General features: G+C 40.8%; 1 long non-coding RNA gene across 1 annotated transcript in view; it reads left to right on the top strand.

The window, feature by feature from the left end:
• The window catches only part of LOC309666289, a 157736-nt gene that overhangs the window by 6270 nt on the left and 125462 nt on the right, over positions 1-26004 (top strand). Inside the window, exons 3-4 of the long non-coding RNA XR_014266998.1 lie at positions 8424-8505; positions 17918-18015. This is a non-coding gene — a long non-coding RNA (uncharacterized lncRNA). The remainder of the gene's footprint in view (positions 1-8423; positions 8506-17917; positions 18016-26004) is intronic.

Consider the following 26004-nt stretch of genomic DNA (forward strand, 5'->3'; position numbering starts at 1 on the left):
AAAGGGTACATAATTTATTGGAATCAATATTTTGTTAATGTTTAATCTCATAAGAATATTTATGTACTCTAAGGAGATAGTTATTCAGGAATATTTGGAAGTTCGACTACAGATTAAGAATACTTTAAATTTCTAATTACGTCAACTAACAGATTTGATAGAGAAAGGATAAACAAGCAAACCATTTATGTTGTTTTAAAAGTTCTCATTAATAAGGTCATTATAGCCTTAAAATACACTATTGGAGATATAGGTCAAAGGAAATAATTTCTACCAGAACTTTTTAACTGACAATGTGAATCTTATTTTGTGTTCAGAGCATTGCAATAAAATTATTAGAATCAGCATTTAATAATTGATTCACCCTTATATTTATGGTCAGATGATTTTTAACAAGGGTGCCAAGACAATTTGATGGGGAAGAATTGTCTATTCAACACATGGTTGTGGTGAAGGAGATTGTTGTTGATAGGTGTAAACAACAACTGCCCAGCCCCCTCCTCATTTCCATTTTCCCCATTATCACAATATAAATAATAGCAAAGAAAAAAAAATGGTGCTAGGCCAGCTCGACAGCCACATGCAAAAGAATGAAGTTGGACCCCAACCTCATACAATATACAAAAATTAGCTCAAAATGGATCACAGGCCTAATATAAGAGCTAAAACTATAAAACTCTGAGAAGTTAAACATAGAAATAAATATTTGCAACCTTGGGTTACGAAAAACCTTCTCAGATGAGACACCAAAAGCACAAATGACAAAAGGAAAAATGATAAATTGGACTTATCAAAATTAAGAACCTTGTGCTGCTTCAAATGACACCATCAAGAAAATGAAAAAGACAGTGCATAAATCTTTACAAATTATTTATGTGGTAAGGGATTTGCATGTAGAATATATAAAGAACTCCCGCAACTCCACAATGGAAGGATAAATAACCCAATTTTAAAATGGTTAAAAGATCTGAATATACATTTCTCCAAAGAAGACATACAAATGGCCAAAAAGGAAAGATGAAAAGATGCTCAGTATTATTAGCCATTAGGGAAATTCAGATAAAAACCACAATGAGATACCACTTTACACACCAGGCTATAGTCAATAGACAAGTTTTGTCAAAGATGCGGAGAAAATGGAACCCTCATACATCGCTGGTGGGAATGTAAACGTGATACAACCACTTTGGAAAACAGTTTGGCAGTTCCTCAAAATGTTGGACACAGAATTATGCTATGACCCAGCAAATTCAATCCTAGCTATGTACCCACAAGATATGTAACCATATCTCCATGAAAAAACTTGTATACAAATGTTAACAGCATAATTCATAATAGCCCAAAAGTGGAAACAACCTAAATGTCCATTAGCAGATGAATGGATAAACAAAATGTGACACATCCTTACAATATAGTATTTTTTTTCAGCAATAAAAAGGAATGAATTTCTGATACATGCTATAGCATGGAGGACCTTTGAAAACATTATGCTAAGGGAAATAAGCCTTAGTTTCTGTCTTTTAATCATCACCTGAGGTACAAAGTACACAGTATTATTCCCATTTAATAGTTGAGGAAAGTAAAGCTGAAGGAGATTGAGTTGTCTACAGCCACATAAACAATAATGTGAAACTTGAATATTCAACCCCAAAACATACCCTACACACAAATAAAAACACTTTTTAAAAAGTGTTTCTTGATCTATATCCACACAATCCCCTCTTTTTCCTTTATCATGTCCTTAGTGACCACATAAATGCTATCCATCTTTCCTTTTCCCTTTCTGTATTGGTGCCTGGCCTTCTTCCCAGTGTCCTGGGCATAGCTAAAAATTTCCAGTGGAAATCAAGGGGTTTTAGAACTGGAAAGAATCTTTAAAATTTAAGTTCACCCCCCCCAACTCACTTTATTGATGGAAACTGAGATTTACACAAATCAAATGTCCTGTCTAAGGTCCCGAAGCTATTTTGTAAAAGAAGCCTTGTTTATTTTGTCTCCCATCCAGTACTCTTTACATGTGACTCATGGTTTTCAAACTCGCTGGCGATACTCAAAGACATTCCAAGGAGTACATAGGCTGGGAAAGTTTTGAGGAAATCCGTTTTTGAATGATCAACTTCCATACTTCTAAAATTGATCTGCCTGAGAATGTTCTTGCAGTCAAGGTATCTTGCTGGTTCTCTCTCCCACTTTATAAAACAAAGACAGAATTCTCATTCTCTAATCTTAATGGCACATTGCCCAAAAGTGTAAGAACAAAGACAAACCAAGGCACAATTGAAACACTGTGTCTGGGAAAGATTTGTTTAATCAGGACAACCTGTCTCGTAGCAATAAGTAATATTCCTCTCTGAACACATAGAATAGCTTTACTTTTTTTTTTTTTTTTTGCCAGGCGCCATGTGGCTGGTGGGATCTCAGTTCCTCCACCAGGTATCGAACCCAAGCCACAGCAGTGGGACCCTAAAATCCTAACTACTAGGCCACCAGGGAACTCCTTTAACTTTACTAATATTTTAAAATGGTTAATCAAAACATGAAATATATTTGCTGTTTTAATCAATTGTATATTACTGATAATTGAAATTATGACTCAATCTAGAAGAAAAATTTTAACACTCATCAGTTTTCACTTACATACTTTTTTTTCTTATGGCAGGGTGTATGATAAGGTGATCAGTAAAAGACTTTAAAGCAAAAAAAGTATGTTAGTATATTACATTAGGATAAAATTATGTGAGAGAAGTGGAATGGAAAAGAGAACAATGTAAAATTCTGGCTGTTGAAGATTAGATATAGTTTTTCTAAAAGAATGATAGTCGGTATCAAACAGCCATCGTTTGAGTCTTTTGGATACACACAGGAGTGATATAAGAATCTTAAATGTCAACATAAAAAGGTGCAAAGGTATATATAGGGTTTTCAAATCATTTTAGGAAGTATAAGCAAAAAAACCTGAAGGCCACTGTCATAGGCAATCCTTTGTAGAATATTGATGACTCATAGTAAGTCCATTGCCATTATAGAAAAAAATTCTCAACAAACCTGTCTGCTAATTTTTAACTCAATATTATCATTTCCACACATAGAGGAAAGCACATTATCATTGTTCTTAAAAAAAAAAAAAAAGATTTTTAAAGGCATGAAATAGAGATTTTTGTTCCCACTCCTAAACTTTGCAACCTTTTATTTTCTTACACAATTTCTCCAGGCACCCAGGCACCAGGCTCATGTATACTGAGGCTTCTGCTTAAAACTCTTCAGTTGCTCCCAACTGCTTCTAGGAGAAAGTGCTAACGCCAGCAGGGGGCTCACATCACTCTGCATCATCCGAGTCCCACTTACGGCTCCAGACTCCTCTTTCTCTCTCTGCTCAAACTCTGCACTTCAGTCATCTGGAACTTCTTTTCAGTTCTTTGAAGGTCCTGTTCGTCTCTCAACACTGGGCCTTCACACGGGCTGCTCCCTCTGTGTGGAATACTCAACCCACCTCCTACCTCCTAACTACGTGTAATTTTTACATATTCGAATGTCAGGTTTAGGTACCACTTGAAGCTTTCTCCGACCGCCCCCACCACTACCATCACTAAGGTTGGATTAAATATTCCTCTTTTGTGTTCCTGATGAATAATGTCCTTCCCTGTCAAGCATGTACTGCAGTCATCTCTTTCCTTGTCTGTTTCCTCCAATAGACTGTAGGTTGCAACACAACAGAAACAGTGTCTACTCACCATCATATTAAGCCTCCCACAATGTACGGTACCTGGTAGTTTCTGAATGAATAATGGGAGAATTAATGAATGGATTGACTTTGCTGATTCATCAATTAAAAGACTTCTGTTGAAAGTAACAGCTACTTTAACAGTCTTAAAGGAATTTATTGGAAGGATATAAAGGGCTCATGAATTGACAGGAAGTTGTAATACCAGGCTGGAAAAATAGGTAAAGACCCAGGTAACTCGAGCAGCCAAGAAGCTGGAAAATGTTAGCAGGAATAGCCCAATAGCCTGGGAAGGACACAGTTACCTTTGTTGTAGGGCACTGCTGCTGCCTCTTTGGGATTCCACCTCAACTGCCCTTGGAGATAATCTCCCCACTGCTGGGAATTAAATTTCATTGCCCCAAGGAAACCATAAACAAGACAAAAAGACAACCCTCAGAATGGGAGAAAATATTTGCAAATGAAGGAACTGACAGAGGATTAATCTCCAGAATTTACAAGCAGCTCATGCAGCTCAATATCAAAAAAAACAACCCAATCCAAAAGTGGGCAGAAGACCTAGACATTTCTCCAAAGAAGGTATACAGATTGCCAACAAACACATGAAAGGATGCTCAACATCACTAATCATTAGAGAAATGCAAATCAAAATTACAATGAGGTATCACCTGACACCAGTCAGAATGGCCATCATCAAAAAATCTACAAACAATAAATGCTGGAGAGGATGTAGAGAAAAGGAACCCTCTTGCACTGTTGGTGGGAATGTAAATTGATACAGCCACTATGGAGAACAGTATGGAGGTTCCTTAAAAAACTAAAAATAGAACTACCATATGACCCAGCAATCCCACTACTGGGCATATACCCTGAGAAAACCATAATTCAAAAAGAATCATGTACCACAGTGTTCATTGCAGCTCTATTTATAATAGCCAAGATATGGAAGCAACCTGTGTCCATCGACAGTTGAATGGATAAAGATATGGCACATATATACCGTGGAATATTGCTCAGCCATAAAAAGAAACAAAATTGAGTTATTTGTAGTGAGGTGGCTGGACCTAGAGTCTCATACAGAGTGAAGTAAGTCAGAAAGAGAAAAACAAATACCGTATGCCAACACATATATATGGAATCTTTAAAAAAAAAAAAAGGTTCTGAAGAACCTAGGGGCAGGACAGGAATAAAGACGCAGACGTAGAGAGTGGACTTGAGGACATGGGGAGTGGGAAGGGTAAGCTGGGATGAAGTGAGAGAGTGGCATGGACATATATACACTACCAAATGTAAAATAGATAGCTAGTGGAAAGCAGCCGCATAGCACAGGGAGATCAGCTCAGTGCTTTGTGACCACCTAGAGGGGTGGGATAGGGAGGGTGGGAGGGAGACGCAAGAAGGAGGAGATATGGGGATATATGTATAGCTGATTCACTTTGTTATAAAGCAGAAACTAACACACCATTGTAAAGCAATTATACTCCAATACAGATGTTAAAAAAAAAATTTCATTGCCCCTTTGTCTTTGTGTCTCTTGGTCAAGATTTAAATTTCTGGAAAAGTGATCATTGGCTAAAGATCATGTGCCATGCCCAGGCTGCTAGAGGTGAGGAACATCAGGATAGGGCCTCTCACGCTTCCAGACTGGGAAGGAGAGCATGCCTTTCACCAAGACTGTGGAGGAATTCCTCGAACAGGAAGAAGGGTTGGATACAGTGCAGCTAAGAAAGTACAGCTGTCTGTTACAGCTGTCTAGAACTAGAGCAAAATATGTGTTCCCACACAGAACAGTTTGTTTTGGTGCCATGTGTGTATTTAGGGCCTCTAGAATGGCTTAAAAAATAATAAAAACCCATGAATTGAGTGTGATTTTTTAGAGAAACATAATCTTCATTCTGTAGTCAAATGGAATATTCAGTAATTCAGATATGGTTATGCTAGAAGTTTTACTTAATGAAGTGCTCAGTTAAGGATAGAAAGAGAAATTACAAAGTAGACATTTAAAACATCAACTGAAAAGAACTTAAAATACTTTTAGTTACATTACGCAGAAGTTATGTGGGACTGCAATCTCAATTATAGCACACAATTCTACCTTCCTGTGGAAATAGCCATCAACCTAGAAATCCAAAAGACTGAAAATCACTCAACAAATTTGTAAATGTCTGTATGAGTTTTGAGGAAACCTTGTGGTAATTAATGTTTATTGAAAACCCAATAGGAATTCGGAGTCATATAAACAAGATGAAGAGTTTTTCTTAGATATGGAAGAAATGAAGCATCTAAGAAAAAAAGTCCAGTGTTAAACCTGAAGAACCAGGGGTGAAAAAGAAGTATGCACCCACACAAAACCCTGCACATCAATGTTTATAGCAGCTTTATTCATAATTCTCAAAATTTGGAAGCAACCAAGATAGTCTTCAATAAGTGGATAAACAAAGTGGTACATTCAGACAATGGAATATTACTCAGCAATAAAAAGAAGTGAGTTACCAAGTCACAGAAAAACATGAGGAAAATTAGGTACATTTTGTGAAGTGAAAGAAGCCAATTAGAAAAGGCTACGTACTTATGATTTCAACTATATGACATTCTGGAAAAGGCAAAACTAGAAATAATAAACAGATCAGGGGTTCAGGGGCAAGGGAGGGATTAATAGATGGAGCAAAAGATACTTTTAAAGAAGTGAAATTTGTTTTGCATGATATTGTAAAGGTGGATACATATCATACATTTGTCAAAATCCATAGAATGTACAACACAAAGAATAAACCCTAATATAAACTTTAGTTGGATTTTAGTTAATAAAAATGTATCAGTATTGGCTCATTAATTGTAACAAATGTACTGTACTAATGCAAGACGTTAATAGAAGAAACTGGGAGTGGGGTGTATACGGGAACTTCCAGCTCAACTTTTAATACAGCGGCCGTTTTAAGAAAAAGTGTATTAATTTTTTTAAAGAGAGAATCATGTATCAATACAATTGTAATTTTTAAGTACTATAAACTTCTTAGTTACATTTATCATAGTATCTATCATACTAATAAAGAATGACTGGCATTTTCTTCACAAGTAGCAGGTAAAACGCTCACTGAGGAATAAAATGAAGTAGATGGACATAAATACACAAGTAAGCATTTACTGACTGTATATTAGTCAGCCTCCAAGATGATCCCCAGTGATCCTCATCTCCTTTTTATTGTTTTAAGCCACTAAATGTTGTGGTATTTGTTATGCAGTAATAGACAACGAATACACTTTCAACTGGGATTAAATCAATGGATGCACATCAAGAAGTAAAAATCTTGAGAACAAATGAACAACTTTGGATTTGCAGAGCTTTGGAGCGGTTCTGGACTTGGGTATAGGAAGTATCACAGAAGGAAGGAAAGAGAACTGGGGCAGAATCCGAATGATTTCAAGGTGTATAGGGAGCAGACCAACCCCACCCGTGGCGTGAAACACAGAATTGTTGGCAGCCAGCTGGTTACACCTGGGTGGGCGGTGGTGGAGGTTAGGGAGGGCAGGAGAATTCCTTTGTAAAGAACTGCCTAGAGAGAACTGGGGGTGCTAAGAAGGACTTGGTATAGCGGAGAAAATCTCTCCACTCTGGCATGAGAGAAGCTTCCTGCGTAAAGGGCAGCCCTTGACCTATACAGTCTCAAGAAAGGCCTATGAATTGCGAATCTCTTCTCTGCATGAATCATCCAGTCAGTCTTGCCATCACTTCCTTTTTTAAAAAAAAACTCAATTGATGTATAATTCATGTATAATATAGCGACAAATATATGTCATATAAACACCACACAAAGTAAAACAAAAACAAAAGTTTTTCACAAAAACAAAAAGTTTCCTCCTACCTCTTTGAAATCAATCCCTAGCACCACCGGTCCCAGGCAACTAACTATAGATTAATTTTCATGTTCTAGAATTTCTGATGAATTGAGTCATAGAGTATGTGGTTCTGGCTTCTCTTGCTTAGCATAAAGTTTTTGAGATTCATCAGGTTGTAGTCTGTATCAGTAATTCATTTCGTTTTCTTGCTGAGTAGTACTCCATTGTATGGATACACCACATGGTTTATCCATTCACCTGTGGTTGGACATTCGGGTTGTTTCCAGTTTGGGACTATTATGAATAAGACTGCTATGAAGTTCACGTATCCACCACTGGAGTATCATATAAAATAGTTTCGCTGCCCTAAAAATATCCCATGTGCTTCTCCTATTTAACCATTTCTCACTCCCCTCAGACCTCTGGCAGTTGCTGATCTTTTGAACATCGCTACAGTTTTACTTTTCCAGAATGTAATTGTAATTGTAATTATACAGTATTTAGTCTTTTCAGACAGGCATCTTTCACTTAACAATGTGTATTTAAGATTCATCCTCGTCTTTTTTGTGGCTTGATAGCTCTTTTCTTCTTATCACTGAAAATTATTCCACTGTACAGATGTACTGCCGTTTGGTTATCTATTCACCTATTGAAGGATGTCTTCGTTGTTCCGAGTTTCGGGTGATTATGAGCAAAGCTGATGATATAACCATTTGTGTGCAGGTTTTTGGGTAGACATAAAATTTCAAATCAGTTGGGTAAATACTTAGGAGTGCAACTGCTGAATCATATGGTAAGATTATGTTTAGACTATTTTTAACTTTGTAAGAAACTGCCAAATTGTACCATTTTCCATTCCCATCAGTAGTGAATGAGAGTTCCTGTTCTCTACATCCTCACCAGCAACAGGTGTCGTCAACTTTTTTGGATTTTCATAATTCTAATAGGTATGTAGTAGTGTCTCATTGTTATTTTAATTTGAAGTTCCCTAATGACAAATGCTATATATTTTTTAAAATTTATTTATTTTATTTATTTATTTTTGGCTGTGTTGGGTCTTCGTTGCTGCACACGGGCTTTCTCTAGTTGTGGCGAGCGGGGGCTACTCTTCATTTTGGTGCACGGGCTTCTCACTGCGGTGGCTTCTCGTTGTGGAGCACGGGCTCTAGGCACGTGGGCTTCAGTAGTTGCAGCACGCAGGCTCAGTAGTTGTGGCTCACGGGCTCTACAGCGCAGGCTCAGTAGTTGTGGCGCACGGGCTTAGTTGCTCTGCGGCATGTGGGATCTTTCCAGACCAGGGCTCGAACCTGTGTCCACTGCCCTGGCAGGTGACTTCTTCATCACTACACCACCAGGGAAGCCCCAAATGCTATATTTTTTAAATATACAGATTATACAGATAATTAGACTCTTCTCATATATCTTTTGACTACTAGTTTCTAATTTAATTCCATTATGGTCAAAGAACATGCTCACTATGATTTCAATATGTATAAACTTATCAAAACTTGTTTTATGGTCCAATATATGGCCTATTTTAGTGATTATTCTATAGTCACTTAAAAAATGTGTACTCTTCTGTTGTTGAGGGTAGTGTTCTATAAGGGTCAACAGGTCATTTCGGCTTATAGGTGTTCTATATTCTCACAGATTGCTACTTAATCTGTCAGTTACTGAGCTGAGTGAAATCTACTGCAGTTGTGGATTTTTCACTTCTTTAATTCTATCAGTTTTTGCTACATGTATTTTGAAATGCTGTTATTAGGTGCATACACATTGAGAAATTATATCTGCCTGATGAATTTAACCCCCTCCCCTTTTTTTCCTACTGAATTTTTCTCCTGGCTAGGGATCATATTTTCACCTTCTTCACATGTCTAGCAATTTTTGACTAGAAGTTGAGCATTATGAATGTTATATTTTTGAAAACTTGAATTTTGTTCTCTTATTTAATTAATGTTAAATTTGCTTGGCAGGCAATTTAGTCACTTGGGCATCAGCTTGATCACATCAAGGCCTACTTTTCCACGTTGTTAGAGTAGATCTAAAGTAGCTTTATTCTAATTCTTATTTAGCGTAACTACTAAGACATACCACTTTTGGGTTCTCTGTTGAATGCCCCAGGTTTTTCATGTTTTCTTCACTCTAGTTAGTAGGAGATCAAATGTCTCTTAGCCCTGTGTGAGCAGTAAGATTCGTTTAGCTCATAACTCCCAGCTTTTCTTCTTTGCCCAGCCTCATGTAGTTTCATCTTACATAGGTTCAGATTATTATTCTGGCAAATAATCAAGGGAATCCCTATGCATATCTCCCTCCTCTTTGGTGTTCTGCCCCACAAATTGCAGCCACCTCAGCCTCCCCAAGTCCTTATTTCCGGATTTCAACACAGTGATATCTCCCAGGTGATGTCTGGATTTCTCCTCCTGGTACTATGGTCCAGAAATTGCCCCCAGGGAGAAAGCTGCAACAGTCAAAAGGTGTACCTTATCGGTTTCCTTCCTTTCTTCCTTCCTTTCTTCAGCCGCGCTGCATGGCTTGCGGGATCTTAGTTCCCTGACCAGGGATTGAACCCAGGCCCTCAGCAGTGAAAGCACAGTGTCCTAAACACTGGACTGCCAGGGAATTCCCTCCTTTCTTTCAATGGCTAAAAATAAATGGCTTCGAACATTTATTTCATACATTGTGTCCAGTTTTCTAGTTGTTTACAGCAGGTGGCCAGCCCCATACTGGTAACCTCTTCATGAGCAGAAGCAGAAAGTCTATCACCTCATTTTAAATATGAATGAGTAAACCAAAATCAGCAGACATTTGAGGGCCATAGAACATAAAGTATACTTAAAATTTCAGAATGTAATATGAGTGCTATAACATTGAATATGTATGTATAATGAAGTTATATTAATTCATTAGGGCTGCTGTAACAAAGTGCCACAAACTGGGGACTGAAAACAATGGAAATTTTATTGTCTCACAGTTCTGGAGGCTAGCAATCCAAGAACTAGGTGCCAGCAGTGTTGGTTCCTTCTAAAGGCTGTGAAGGATAATCTCTTGCATGCCTCACCCCTAGCTTCTGGAGGTTTGCTGGCAATCTTTGGCATTTCTTGGCTTCTGCTGCATCACCCCAGTCTCTGCCTTTGCCTTGACATGGCATTCTCCCTGTGTGTGTATCTGTCTCCAAATTTCCCCCTCCATTTTTAAGGACATCAGTCATATTGGATTAGGGACCCACCCTACTTCGGTATGACCTCACCTTAACTACTTATATCTGCAGTCACCCTATTTCCAAATAAGGTCACAATCTGAGGTCCTAAGGATTAGAACTTCAACATATGAATTTTGGTGGGGGTGAGGGGGACACAATTCAACCCATAACAATAATTAAGATGCTACCGACAAAAATCCGTGAGGTGGAAAGGGAACAGAAGAGATAGAGGGAAACGTGGGAGAAAACCCTAATATCCTGGTACCACAAAACAGGAAGGTAGCCATGAGATATTGACAAAAGTTTATAAAACATGAAATAGAAGTTTTGGTATATTATTTAAAAGTTATAAAGATGACCAATAGCATGATTAGCAAACTGAAATAGTTACAGGAGAAAAGCAAGCAACATAAATGAGAAACAGGGCTCAGGTTTTGGTGCTTGTGTTTACCTGGTAGATGTGCAGAGAACTGTGGCATACGAGTCAGTGCTTGCCCCATCTGGAGAGTACAGCCACTTAACCAGCTTTGGTCAATTCATGGGAAAGGGGCCGTATTTGCCATGTACTGGGTTAGTGTCCCCCCAACATTCATGTCCACCTGGAACGTCAGAAAGAGATCTTATTTGGAAAAAGTGTCTTTGCAAATGTAATTAGTAAAGGGAAGTTATACTGGATTAGGGCGAGCCCTAAATCCAATGGCTGGTGTCCTTACAAGAAGGGGAGATTTGGACTAAGAGACATGACACACAGAGGGAAGAAGGCCACATGCAGAGAGAGGAAGAAATTTCAGTGATACAGCTACAAACCAAGGAATGCCAGGAATTGCTGGCAACCACCAGAAGCTCAGAAGAGGCAAGAAAGGATTCTTTCCTAGAGCTTCCAGAGGGAGAATGGTCCTGCTAACAGCCTGATTCCAGACTTCGAGCCTCCAGGACAGTGAGAGTTGTTTTAAGTTTTATGCTTCCTGGTTTGTGGTACTTTCTTATGGCAGCCCTAGGAAACTAAAACATGCAGCATCTGACTTTTTTTTTTTAATTAATTAATTTATTTATTTTTGGTGGCGTTGGGTCTTCATTGCTGCATGCGGGCTTTCTCTAGTTGCGGCAAGCAGGGGCTACTCTTCATTGCGGTGCGCGGGCTTCTCATTGCAGTGGCTTCTCTTTGCAGAGCAGGGGCTCTAAGCACACGGGCTTCAGTAGTTGTGGCTCGTGGGCTCAGTAGTTGTGGCTCACGGGCTTAGTTGCTCCACGGCATGTGGGATCTTCCCGGACCAGGGCTTGAACCCATGTTGCCTGTCTTGGCAGGTGGATTCTTAACCACTGCACCACCAGGGAAGTCCCCTGCATCTGACTTTCTTGTGGGGCTAAACATTTGGAATTTTAAAATGTTAAATCTTATCATTTTTTTCATGTTGGAGTTTTTTGTTTGTTTGTTTTTTGTTTTGTTTTTGAACTCACTGCAACTCAAACAAAACACATCTACAGTCAGATCTAGCCTTCAGGCCATCCATTTGCAACCTCTGCAATAGAGAAACTAAATACAGTGTAGGAAGATGACTAACAGAAATGAGAAGGGAGTAAGTGAACTGAGCTGAGGTATAAGTGTGCTAAATACTCTCCTGTCATAGCAGGAAGTAAAAAGAAAATGTCTAAATTTGATTAATAGCAAGAAAATGATTCCAAGTAGTTGCCTCTGGAAAATGGTCCAGGGGTGGGGCAGGTGACTGTTACTTTGAGTTATAAGTTCTTTTATATTCTTTGGTTTTGAAAGGTAGGTAGGCGTTACTCTCAGGCTTGCCAGGAAGTTGCTCTCGAAGGTGAGGAACTAAATTTTTCTGCCAGTAATAATAGAAGAGGCCAATGGCTGAGTAAAGTTTTCAGGAGTAGCAGAAGGCACTGCCTGTCTCTGGAGAAGAATAGGTTTTAGTACCTTTCAAAGAACAGACAGAATGAACACGTTTCCACACTTTTATGTTTCCCAGAATTTATCTTTATGAAGATCGTGATAGTCCTTAATCCTGAGTCTGCTTTAAACTATAGAAACGAAACCATTGAGTTTCATAATGTTATGGTTTACAATGTCAAGGAACTAAAAAAGTAAGAATTCATTTTTAAATCACTGGTAAATTCATTTTTAAATCACCTATGAAAAACCCTGGAAGTGCCATCTGTGTTTCATAGAGGTACTTGTGCCCTTCAGAGAGGGAGTATATATCCTTAATTATACAATTGTTCATAACATCTGACATGACTAATGATTTTAAGTGATAAATCAAAGGAATCCAGCCACTGAGCTTGCACAAGGGGAAAATCATCTCTAGAACTACATCCCGCTTGTCTTGAAATTCTTGTTTCTATAAAAATCTACCAACACATTAGCAGTATATATGTACATGAAGGTTGCAAATTGAATTTATATATTTAGGTAGTTACTCAAGATGTCTGGGTTGGGACTTCCCTGGTGGTGCAGTGGTTAAGAATCTGCCTGCCAATGCAGGGGGCACGGGTTCGAGCCCTGTTCGAGGAAGATCCCACATGCAGTGGAGCAACTAAGCCTGTGCGCCACAACTACCGAGCCTGTGCTCTGGAGCCATGAGCCACAACTATTGAAGCCCGTGTACCACAACTACTAAAGCCTGCACGCCTAGAGTCCGTGCTCTGCAACAAGAGAAGCCACCTCAATGAGAAGCCTGCGCACCGCAACAAAGAGTAGCCCCCGCTCGCCGCAACTAGAGAAAGTCTGTGTGCAGCAACGAAGACCCAATGCAGCCAAAAATAAGTTAATTAATTAATTAATTTTTAAAAAAAGATGTCTGGGTTGCTTCTAAGAGCAACACGAGGAAATTAAAATTGGATTAAACTTGAAAAACAGGTTTATTATATGTCACTTTCTTCCCTCTAAGACTTTGATATTGGCCAATATCTAGACTATCTCCCTCAATCTCTTCTTCACACTAGTCCTGAGGGATCTTACTCAAAGGCAAATCTGCTTAAAGTCTTCCCCTAACCTAAATCCTTTAATGGATCTCTATTGCCTTCATGACAGATTGAAGGTTTTTCTTTATCTAATCTCCGTTCACCTTTCTGGCCTCACCTCTCAGCATCCCGGTCAATCCAAATGTGTTGCTTGTTGGTCCTTGAACCAGAGCTCCTGGGCGTGGTTCCTTCCTTTTTCAGTCCTCTTTCCCATGGCTGACTTCTGTGTTCCTCCTGTGTACCCACGGGAGTTCACCTTAAGTCTCCCCTCCTCCGAGGAGTGACCTTCTTCCTCTCTCCAAAGCTGAGATGTACGCTATCTTGGGTAATTCCACAGCATCTTATTGGATAATTCATCCTAGCTTGGCATCTTCACTCATTCTTTCCTGACCCTAATTTCCCTAGCGGACTTGTAATCTTATGACCATAAAGTTGGTCTTAATGAGAAAGTTTCTCCTTTTGCTTCTAAATAATGACTTGAGTTCTCAGCTCATTTATAAACCAGACAAATTCCAAGCCAGATGAATAATCAAGCCCCTGCCTGTTTTGCCTAACCTCACCCTCAAATCCCTTTACATTCAATCGCCCTGTTTCTACTCCCCACAAGGGGTGTCCCGGGTAAACACCAAATTACACAAAATCAAGCAGAAAAAAAATAACAAACAAAATTTCTACCAAAGAAAGAGGATTGTTTTCTCATAAAATAATGCACTCATAGTCAACTCTTCTAACTGTCCTTTTGAATGACTTGAATGTTAGTTTCCTGAAAATTTGAATTATATTCCCATTGCTTAGAATATTGCATAAAATAGTAGGCAGTCACTAAATATTTATTGCTGATGTTTTTTTAAAAATTTGATTTCCATTTACCTCTGGAGTTAATAGCGGAAACTTATTGCATGAGGTTTTTTTGCACAAAATTTTAATTGAGAATGACAAGAGTCATGCAAGTTAAACAGTTTTCCCATTTTATAAAAAATTATAAAACATTTGATAAGAATCTATAAATTCCAGGGACTTCCCTGGTGGTTCAGTGGTTAAGAATCTGCCTGCCAATGCAGGAGACACAGGTTCGATCCCTGGTCCGGGAAGATCCCACGTGCCGTGGAGCAACTAGGCCCGTGTGCCACAACTACTGAGCCTGCGCTCTAGAGCCTGCAAGCCACAACTACTGAGCCCACATGCCACAACTACTGAAGCCCATGCACCTAGAGCCTGTGCTCCGCAACAAGAGAAGCCAGCGCAATGAGAAGCCCACGCACTACAATGAAGAGTAGCCCCCGCTTGCTGCAACTAGAGAAAGCCCAGGTGCAGCAACGAAGACCCAACACAGCCATAAATAAATAAATAAATAAATTTAAAAAATCTGTCTAAAATTTTTTAAAAAAGAATCTATAAATTCCAATCCAGATGAAACGGGAAATGCTGCAGGATTTTCTTTTCCTGATAATTCTTTGTATTTTCTCTGAAAAATCTAGATGTTTAGAGGTCTTTGATTTAAAGAAAATTCCTCAAAATCAAAAGAAAATTCAAACTGACCATATTTCAGGAAAGGTAGAATTGGCCTAAATCTGAAAAGAAAAAGTTTGGGCCATATGACATTGATTTTCTTCTGAAGTATTTTCCAAAATATTGACTATTTCCTGCTCCTTTCCCTTTTTCTTCTGATATTCACAGCAGATTCAAAAGAGAAATTTTAAATGTCAGCTAAGTAAAACTTAGTTGTCATTTTTGCATTTTTTTTTTTTTTAACTTTTGACTGCACCACGGAGCATGCCAGATCTTAGTTCCCCGACCAAGGATCGAACTCTGCAGTGGGAGCTCGGAGTCCTAACCACTGGACCGCCAGGGAAGTCCCATTTTTGCATGTTTTTTAATCCAGTAATCCTATGCATACCTACAGTCCACTAAACATCTTGCTGAAGACACTCACAGATAATAACTCATTTACTTTTCAGAACACCCCTGTGATATAGGCATTACTATCATCCCTATTAAGCAAATGTAGAAATGTAACATCAAAGAAATCGGATAATTTTCTCAACATCATATAACTAGCAGAACCTTGAGTGATATCTGTATACTTAAGGAGAAAGGAGGGGGGATAAAATGAGAATTTGTCTAAAGAAGACATAATAGTATTGAAACATTTTTATGTTCACAGCTGTTCATGAAAGGACAGCTGGTTAATGCCTCACAAGATAATGTGAAGTCAAAACATACGTGTTTTCATCCCCTGACCACTGAAAGTGAAAGGTAAAACAAATAATTACTCCAGAAAGCCCAGGAAAAAAAATTTTTTTTAAATCAAGCCTTGTTACTATCAGCATTGATGACAGAGATTGTCCTATTGTATCCGTGGCAGGCACCATTCTGGACACATGAACACAATCACGTAAAGCAGACATGTTTCTTCTCTGACAGCACCATTTCTATCTCTTCTGGTGGAAAGTTTATTTGAAAGTCTACCATTCCAGACTATAACATATTTGAGACTCTCTTTCCTTATCATTAAAAATGGCCTTGGATGGACTTCCCTGGTGGCGCAGTGGTTGGGAATCGCCTGCCAATGCAGGGGACACGGGTTCGAGCCCTGGTCCGGGAAGACCCCACATGCCGCAGAGCAACTAAGCCCGTGCGCCACAACTACTGAGCCTGCGCTCTAGAGCCCGTGAGCCACAACTACTGAGCCCGCGAGCCACAACTACTGAGCCTGTGCTCTAGAGCCTGTGAGCCACAACTACTGAGCCCGTGTGCCACAACTACGGAGCCCATGTGCCTAGAGCCCGTGCTCTGCAACAGGAGAGGCCACCGCAATGAGAAGCCCACGCACTGCAACAAAGAGTAGCCCCCCCTCGCCGCCGCTAGAGAAAGCCCGCGTGCAGCAACGAAGACCCAATACAGCCAAAAATAAATAAATAAATTCACTAAAAAAAAAAAAAGTGGCCTTGGAGATAGTTCATGGAAGTGTTTACATCAGTAGTAGGCGACCTCTTAGCTTCCCGTGAAAGGAGCCCGTGCTGATCCTCACTGTATCTTGGCACTGCCACCATCACCTTCTGGTTTAGGACTAGGGGAGCAAGTTTGGAGACGCAGAGCCCCCGTTTGCCTCTCTCTTGGTGAGGAGGCCCTGGGTCCCCAGGACACCTGACTCAGTCTAACATTTGGATGAGCTTCTCATCCCTTCCACCATCATTTGCTTCTCAGGGTAAGAACATCAGTTAATAGGTGCCAGTTTCTGTTTCCATAGCCCTATGGCGTCCGTATAATTCACAGGAAAAGTCTTCAGTTTTGAAACAGCTCATCTGTGCTGTGTGCTCCCAGGAATGCCAGGCTTCTTTAAGAGCTCTATGTCCCTTACTGTCACTCCCATATCGTCTTACTCAGAGAGTTTGAAGGCTACAAAGTAATAACCCTATTTTTAAGAGAGTCTTGATTTCACTCTATATGTACATGAAGTGCAAAAATTTAACAGTTCACATCTCATTTTCATCATTAAGTTTTACTCATACTGTCTGGAGGGTCTTTGCTCAATTAATTCCTCCATCTTGCGTTCTTTTCCTCGGAACTCAGATCGGAAAGAGGTTTGCTGTCAGTGAAAGCTGTGTGGCTTGGGCTCTAACAGTCTGACGGGCAGCTGCATCCAAGGGATTAGAGATCATGATAGTTGAGCCTGTTACTTGGCAGGGGGAAACACGAAGGTGGGTCTTGACAAGTCAGAGCATGTGTGGTCTCAATGATAGCAGCTCTCCTGCTGCGCTCGCCTGGCAAATGAGACTGCGTCCTCTGAAAATTGTTCGGAAGAGTGGGTCTTATGTTTTGTGCTTCAACAGATCACTACGATTCAACAGAAATAACTTCGTTCAAAACAAACATTTTTTCGGAGTGCTTCTAAAGCTATGCTTGTGGGAAGGAAATCCAAAAAAGAGGGGATATATGTATACGTGTGGCTGATTCACTTTGCTGTACAGCAGAGACTGACACAGCAGTGTAAAGCAACTGTACTCCAATTAAAAAAAAGAAAAAAAATTAAAAATAAATAAAACTATACTTGTAAACTGATTTCAAAGCATGCTTTACTTTATGAAATCAATGTCGTTGGACACACATTTTACCCTTTATAATATCTGCCCCCGTGTATAACTTTTAACTCACTTTCATGTTTGAATCCTCTCTCTTAGGGTTTTGAAATTCAGTCCTCGGATGAAATCTCAAGGGGACGTGTGACAGGGTGGAAAGAGTAAGAGGTTGAGTCAGAGGGACTCTGGCTATAGCATTTGTAAGTATTTTCATTTACTCTCTCTTAGCCTCAGTTTCCACATCTGTGAAATGGCAAGAATGATGGCTGTCTCACCTATTGTTACAAAGCTCTTGTAAATAATCCTGGGTAATGTGTATGAATAATATGAACCAGCATACGAGGTAGGTCCTGTTACCATTGTACAAAAAAAGGGAGCTAAGATTTGAAGTGCTTAGCTGACCTGCCCAAGGTCACTCACAATATACCAGACTGAGTGCATACACTACTCCAGACTCACTTGGCTCCCCCTGACCCTACCTCCTGACCTTGGCCTCTTGCTCAGTGGAGCTCACCTCATCTCCTAATGCCCCAGGTGACTCAGACTCCCTGGGGGTGAAAGCATGGCATTGGCCTGAGGTCCCTCATGCCCACTCAGGAAGCAGCAGCTTCAGCACCCAGGTCCAAAGTGACCCACTGACTGGCTCCTCGCACAGCTTCCAGATTAGATGAAGCGCTGTTTTCCCAGCACAACCCAGAAGTGTGGAGTAATTAACACCCTGTGGGGCACCCTTGGAGATGGGAAGAAGCCAGCAAACAAGTGTATCTTCCTTCCTCCCCTTGATAGGCTGCTCCCACAACACTGCCACGTGGCACCTCCAGAGATGTCCTGTGTGACCGGTGTGTTTTCCTGTGAGGCTGTGACCAGCTCCGTAACTCACCACATGTATTTGCTTCTCCTTTTTTTCCGTCATTCTTTGCTGCCCTTAGATTGCACCTCCCAATAAAGCAGCTGACGTGATCACACTCTAGACCTGTACTATCCAGTTCAGTAGTCACTAGCCCCATTTGGCTATCAAAATTAAAATTAATTAATTATAATGAAATAAAATCTAAAATTCATTTTCTCAGTCACACTAGCCACATTTTTTTTTAATACTTATTTATTTATTTGGCTGTGCCGGGTCTTAGTTGCAGCATACGGGATCTTCTTTGCCACAGGCAGGGTCTTAGTTCCCTGACCAGGGGTTGAAGCTGGGCCCCCTGCATTGGGAGCATGGAGTCTTAGCCACTGGACCACCAGGGAAGTCCTCACACTAGCCACATTTTAAGTGCTTAATAGCCACATGTGGCGAGTGGCTACAGAACTGGACAGCACAGATATAGATCATGTCCATCATCACAGAAAGTTCCACTGGACAGGGCTATTCTAAACCTTATCATGACCAGTATTTCACACAGGAGTTTTATTTTAAGCAGTTCCCTTCTCTGACAGACACCTTCTGTCTTCCCAACTTGCCCTAGTATTCCCACTTAAATAATCTGTAACCCGCATTGGACCTGTAGTTATAAGATCCTGCATCTTTCTCACTGCTGTCCCCCTCTTCCCATGTCCTCATCACTCCCCCTACCCAGCTTAAATGTTATCTTTCACTTCATTTTTTTTTCTTACTATTTATTTATTTATTTGGCTGTGCCGGGTCTTAGTTGCGGCACGTGGGATCTTCTTTGCCACAGGCAGGATCTAGTTCCCTGACCAGGGATCGAACCCGGGGCCCCTGCATTGGGAGTGCGGAGTCTTAACCACTGGACCACCAGGGAAGTCCCTCACTTCATTCTTAATTCCTTTGTGTCTCCCTTTACTATACTCACCCGATGTGCGGGATATCTTCCATTTGCCTCTCTAGATCCACCGTCCACCCTTCTCCACCCTGCTTTGTGCCCTGGGAGGGTGACCTATATGGTCTACAATCACCAGTGAACCCCCTGTTCTCTGGATTCCGTTTGGGTTCAACCCATGACAAACCAAGGAGCTCAGAGAGAGGAAGAAGAGGGAGGTTAGGATATTTATTCCTCCAGCCCCCTTCTAAGAACTCAGCTGCATCCCTCAGTGGAAGGACTCAGCTCCTAAAAGGCCGCCAACTGTTATGCACTGGAAACAAAACAAAACTCCTGGATACCTAGGCCCTGACAGACACCTGTGACCCAAACTGCCCATAATAAACTCAGCGGTATGTGTTCTACCAAAACATCAAAACTTGGACGTGCACAGCAGATTTCTTATAAAATAGAAATGGTATGCCCGGTCTCATAAGCAGGTCAGGAAGACACAAGGAAACTGCATAAGCAGGTGGCAAGCCCCCCCACCCACTCCTTCTGCATTGCACCTCTTTCTCAATCCACACCAGTGCCTTGCAAGGAGTTCCATACCGCCAGTTAATAGAAAAGGGAAAAACGTAGGCCAGATTTATTGACGGACCTGCCTGTTACACCATCACCAGCTGGAAGTGAGGGCCGCTGCGTTAGCACTCTGCCGCAGGGCGGCCCAGAGAGACAGTGGCGAAGTCCCCATGGGCAGAACTCTGGATGTTGCGTCTGGTGGTCCACTTCCTGTGGAAGAAGAGGCAGCCTGGCTACTATATATAAAATGGATAACCAACAAGGACCTACTGTATAGCACAGGGAACTATACTCAATGTATATATACACGCAATTGAGTGTATATATATATATAGAGAGAGAGAGAGAGAGAGAGTATAGTTCAATATATATAGAGAGAGTATGTGTATATATTCCATTTCAGATTCTTTTCCCCTATAGGTTATTACAAAATACTGAGTATAGTTTCCTGTGCTGCACAGTAGGTTCTTGTTGGACCTACTGTGCTGTACACCTGAAACTAACATGATATTGTAAATCAACTATACTTCAATAAAGAAAAAAGAAGAGGTAGCCTGAGGTACAAAACCATAGTGACACATGGGCAGTGACTCAGTTGGTCAGGAGCTTGGAAAGATAAATCTTGGAAAGTCAGTGGCAAGAGCTCAGCGCTTCTGCCAACTCCACCAGCTTTTGTTCTCTTGGAACACCTTATTCACCACCATCATATCCCACACAGCATTGCCTGAGACGAGGGGATGCATTTTATGGCAGAAAGTGGAGCGCTGCCCTCAGCATCTGTGGACTTCGCTGACCTTACCACATGCTCCATTACACAGGAGTAGCTGGTTTGACTTGTAGTAGCTGGAATGGCTTGCTGATGGCTCAGTCCAGACACCAGCTGGGAGACACCACCCCGTGAGGTTGGGTTGCCGATTTATAACTTGAGGTGTGCTTTTAACCAGTGGTCAATTTATGGTGCCTTCTTTTTCCTAGCCAGGATGCATGGGCACCAAGGGTCAAAGATGAGAGTGTCCCTTCTCCCTGTTACACCGTACACGTGAAGAATTTTTGCTTTCCACCTCTGTGACCTTAGCCTCCCTTAGAGATCCTAGTGCCCAAGGGAGGAATGCAGAGAATGAGGCTACTGTGATGGCTGGGTCACTGATCCTGATTACCAGGGAGAAATTGAGTTGCTGCTACACAAGGAAGGCAGAGAACTATGTTTGGAGCCCAGAGGATTCACTGGGGGCCTCGTAGTACTCAACTGGCCAACTATCCTAGTCAATGGGAAACTGTAGCGGCGCAATAAAGCAAAACCACTAAGAACTGAAACCCCACGGGAAAGAAGGTTTGAGTCACCCTACTGGGTAAAGGATCCCATCCAGCTGACGTGGTATCAGAGGATAAGACAAACATGAAGCTAATCTGGAAGAATGCAGCTGTAATTACCACCTGCTTAGACCTCATGACCAGTCACAGAAGCAGGGATGGTCATAGCTATGTTTTACATATCAATTAATTATTTTTCCACATCCCTTTCCCCCTTGTCCTAGCCACCTGATATGAAATATGCTAGAGTCGGGACTTCCCTGGCGGTCCAGTGGTTAAGACTCCACCCTTCCACGGCCGGGGGCACGGGTTCGATCCCTGGTCGGGGAATTAAGATCTCGCATGTCTCACAACATGGCCAAAAAAAATAAAAAGCTCTAGTATTGGCTGATATTTTAGGTTCAGTTGGGACTATGACTGAATAAACATTTCCCTATGGTAATATGGAAGCTGAAGGACTTTGAGTATCTCCCATGATGGGGAGACAAAATTTCACCTGCACAGAGATCAAGAGTTGATGCTGCAGGGGGCAGGGGGTGAACCCTACTGAATAGCTTCTGTTCCGCCTCTCCAGATCCAATCTCCATTCTTCTCTCCCCTGATCTGTGCCCTGAGAGGCTGACCTTTATGGATAACATCAAAGCTTCCCTTGCCCTCTGCTTCCAATTAGGTTCAATTTATGGGGAGCACCTATAAGGAGATCAGAGGGAGAGAGAAGAGTGAGGTTGCAATGTTTATCCCCAGGCTCCCTCTCTGGGGGGGGGGGGGGGGTTGCTGCCTGGTGGCCATTTTAGTTACGTCACAAACCTTAGTGACTTAGAACAACCACCATTTTATTATCTTCCTTGGTTCTGTGAGTTGACTAAAGCTCAGCTGAATGGCTCTTCTGCTGGTCTCATGAATAGTCTCTCATAAAGCTGCAGTCACCTGCCATCGGGGGCTGGAATGTCCAAGATGTCCTGACTCTCATGTCTGGCCCCTGGGTGAAGGCAGCAGGAAGACTGGGCTCAGCTGAAGTTCTGAGAAGATGAGACTTCTCTCACCCCCCAAGTAGTCCTAGAGCCTCGCCCTCTCCGTGTGGCCCCTCCAGAGGGTCTTCCTACGTGGTCCCGCCAGAAGAGTAGCTGGACCTGGTGACTCGAGGGATCCCCAAATTGCAAAAGCAGAGGCTGCCAGACCTTCTTAAGGTGCAAAGCTTGGAGCTGGCACAGGATCACTTCCATCATCTTTTATATAGTCCCTTTATTAAAGATGGCAAGATGTGTATCCAGTTCTTGCCAAAGAAATGTGAATGTAAGTGATGTGCGTCACTTCCGGATGGAGATATTTAATAGCTAGTGTGCTGTCTCCCTGTACTATATTCCCTGCCATGGTGACCTTGGGAGCCCCAGATTGAGAAGGCAGGCATTTCTGCATAGAATAAAGCTGGATTCTTGAGTCACCAGATGGAGAAGAGCTTTGGGCTAATATATGCCAAGTCGCTGAGATTTGGGGATTGTTATTGCATCATAGCCTATCCTATCCTGTCTAATACAATTATGTACCATTTGATTTGTGTTGGAAAGGAGAACTGAACAATAGCTGATTCCTGAAATATTCTTTTCAAGTCACATCACCCACATGTCAGATGCTTAATGAAAAGTTGATTTTCAGCCAGCAAACAAAATATACAAAAATAACTTAGGGCTATGAGGAAAGTAATAAGTGGTTAAGTGCAAGACATCTTCCACATTTTGGAGATGTATCATGTGGATGTTTTAAGAGCAAATGTCAGAAAGTCTAAATCAAATTGGCTTAAAACTAAGAAAATTCATTATCTTGCACTACAAAAGGTTTCAACTAAGATGGGGAGTGCTTCAGCATTGGTCAATTGAACAGTTCAATGTGCCGTCAAGGACCTGGATTCTTTTCATCTTTCTCTTCTGAAATCCTTGGTGTTGGCTTTATTCTCAAGCTCATAATAAAATAGCAGCAGCAATTCCAGTATCGACATTGCCACAGGGAAATGAGAGGAAAAAGGATGACTTCTCTCTTAGGAATGAGGGAAGTTTTCCCAGAAGCCTCCTAATAGACTTCCCCTCATGTCTCCCTGGCCGGCATTCAGTCATGGGATCACTCATAACTGATCATTGACAAGGGGCAGTGGGATTATCCATGGAAGAATCAGCCTTATTCTTAGAACTGGGGGTACTCTGACTATAAGGAGGATGGTATTCTTATTCTTAAAATCTGGGTGGAGTTAGGAAGGAAAAACTGTGGCTGAAGCCTGAAGAGAAACTGACAGCGTGGCCCACAGTAGGGAATAATGAAGTGAGGCTCACCCATGGCCCCCTCTAAGATATGCTTTATTAATAATTAAGAGCCATGTGTAGAACTGATACAAAGAAAACAAATACTTAAAGAATTCCTTTTCATGTCACTTCCCCGTTTATGGTGCTCAATTTTATTTATTTATTTATTTTTTCCACACACACACACACACACACACACACACACACACACACACACACTGTATTTTATTTTTACAAGAGATAAATAAACTGACACCAAGCATTGTAAATGGATGACCACAACAAAAGCAGCAATGATTGCAATTACCAAACACGAAACACAATCATACTATTTCATAACATTGACATTCAGTCCAGTAATCCTCCACTGTAACAGCTCCTTTACTTTGCAGTGAAAATTGATTTGTATATTTATTGCCTCTGAGTCCTTGTGGGATTTTTTTTTTATTCAAACAGAAAGTCACAAAAATTATAATCATCCTCATCAGTTCACTCAGTCCCATGTAATTAATTTTTTTATCTTGATCTTTTGTTAGCACTTTTATGAATTCATCAGTTTTCCATTAGAGTTCTGAAAATGCTTATTCATTCAGTTCAGCAGTATAGTCAGTTACCAGAAAGCTGTACTTGTCAGTCTTTTCCATGAATCCCTTGAAGATGAAACCCTTTTATAGGAACATTTTTGCAAAAGCATCAGAGTACACCCAGAACTGTCTGTAATGACAAAAGACTTAAAAATGACCACAGTTAAATATTTGATGAAAGTTCATAATAATGCAATTGACAAGGAAATTTAGTTATTTCTGAGATATACATTTTAAAGTAATAACTAGAATTATGACTTATAACATTATACCAGAACATATAAGATTTTTAGAAATTTCATGTAATGTCTGAAACATTTATATTAACATATTTCCATACAAATAACCCAAAGAAAGTTTAGTATTAGTTGTTTTTTTGTTTCTTTGTTTGTTTGTTTATACTGCAGGTTCTCATTAGTCATCAGTTTTATACACATCAGTGTATACATGTCAATCCCAATCCCCCAGTTCAGCACACCACCATCCCCACCCCACCGCAGTTTTCCCCCTTTGCTGTCCATACGTTTGTTCTCTACATCTATGTCTCAACTTCTGCCCTGCAAACCGGTTCATCTGTACCATTTTTCTAGGTTCCACATACATGCGTTAATATACGATATTTGTTTTTCTCTTTCTGACTTACTTCACTCTGTATGACAGTCTTTAGATCCATCCACGTCTCAACAAATGACTCAATTTTGTTCCTTTTTATGGCTGAGTAATAGTCCATTGTATATATGTACCACAACTTCTTTATCCATTTGTCTGTCGATGGGCATTTAGGTTGCTTCCATGACCTGGCTATTGTAAATAGTGCTGCAATGAACATTGGGGTGCGTGTGTCTTTTTTTTTTTTTTTTTTTAATAAATTTATTTATTTATTTATTTTTGGCTGAGTTGGGTCTTTGTTTCTGTGCGAGGGCTTTCTCTAGTTGCGGTGAGCAGGGGCCACTCTTCATCGCGGTGCACGGGCCTCTCACTATCACGGCCTCTCTTGTTGCGGAGCACAAGCTCCAGACGCGCAGGCTCAGTAGTTGTGGCTCACGGGCCCAGTTGCTCCGTGGCATGTGGGATCTTCCCAGACCAGGGCTCGAACCCGTGTCCCCTGCATTGGCAGGCAGATTCTCAACCACTGTGCCACCAGGGAAGCCCCATGGGGTGCATGTGTCTTTTTGAATTATAGTTTTCTCTGGGTATATGCCCAGTAGTGGGATGGCTGGATCATATGGTAATTCTATTTTTAGTTTTTTAAGGAACCTCCATACTGTTTTCCATAGTGGCTGTATCAATTTACATTCCCACCAACAGTGCAAGAGGGTTCCCTTTTCTCCACACCCTCTCCAGCATTTGTTGTTTTTAGATTTTCTGATGATGCCCATTCTAACTGGTGTGAGGTGATAACCTCATTGTAGTTTTGATTTGCATTTCTCTAATAATTAGTGATGTTGAGCAGCTTTTCATGTGCTTCTTGGCCATCTGTATGTCTTCTTTGGAGAAATGTCTATTTAGGTCTTCTGCCCATTTTTGGATTGGGTTGTTTGTTTCTTTAATATTGAGCTGAATGAGCTGTTTATATATTTTGGAGATTAATCCTTTGTCCGTTGATTCATTTGCAAATATTTTCTCCCATTCTGAGGGTTGTCTTTTCGTCTTGTTTATGATTT

Source organism: Balaenoptera physalus (assembly GCF_965194825.1).
Source record: "Balaenoptera physalus genome assembly, chromosome: 8".
Taxonomy (NCBI): Eukaryota; Metazoa; Chordata; class Mammalia; order Artiodactyla; family Balaenopteridae; genus Balaenoptera; species Balaenoptera physalus.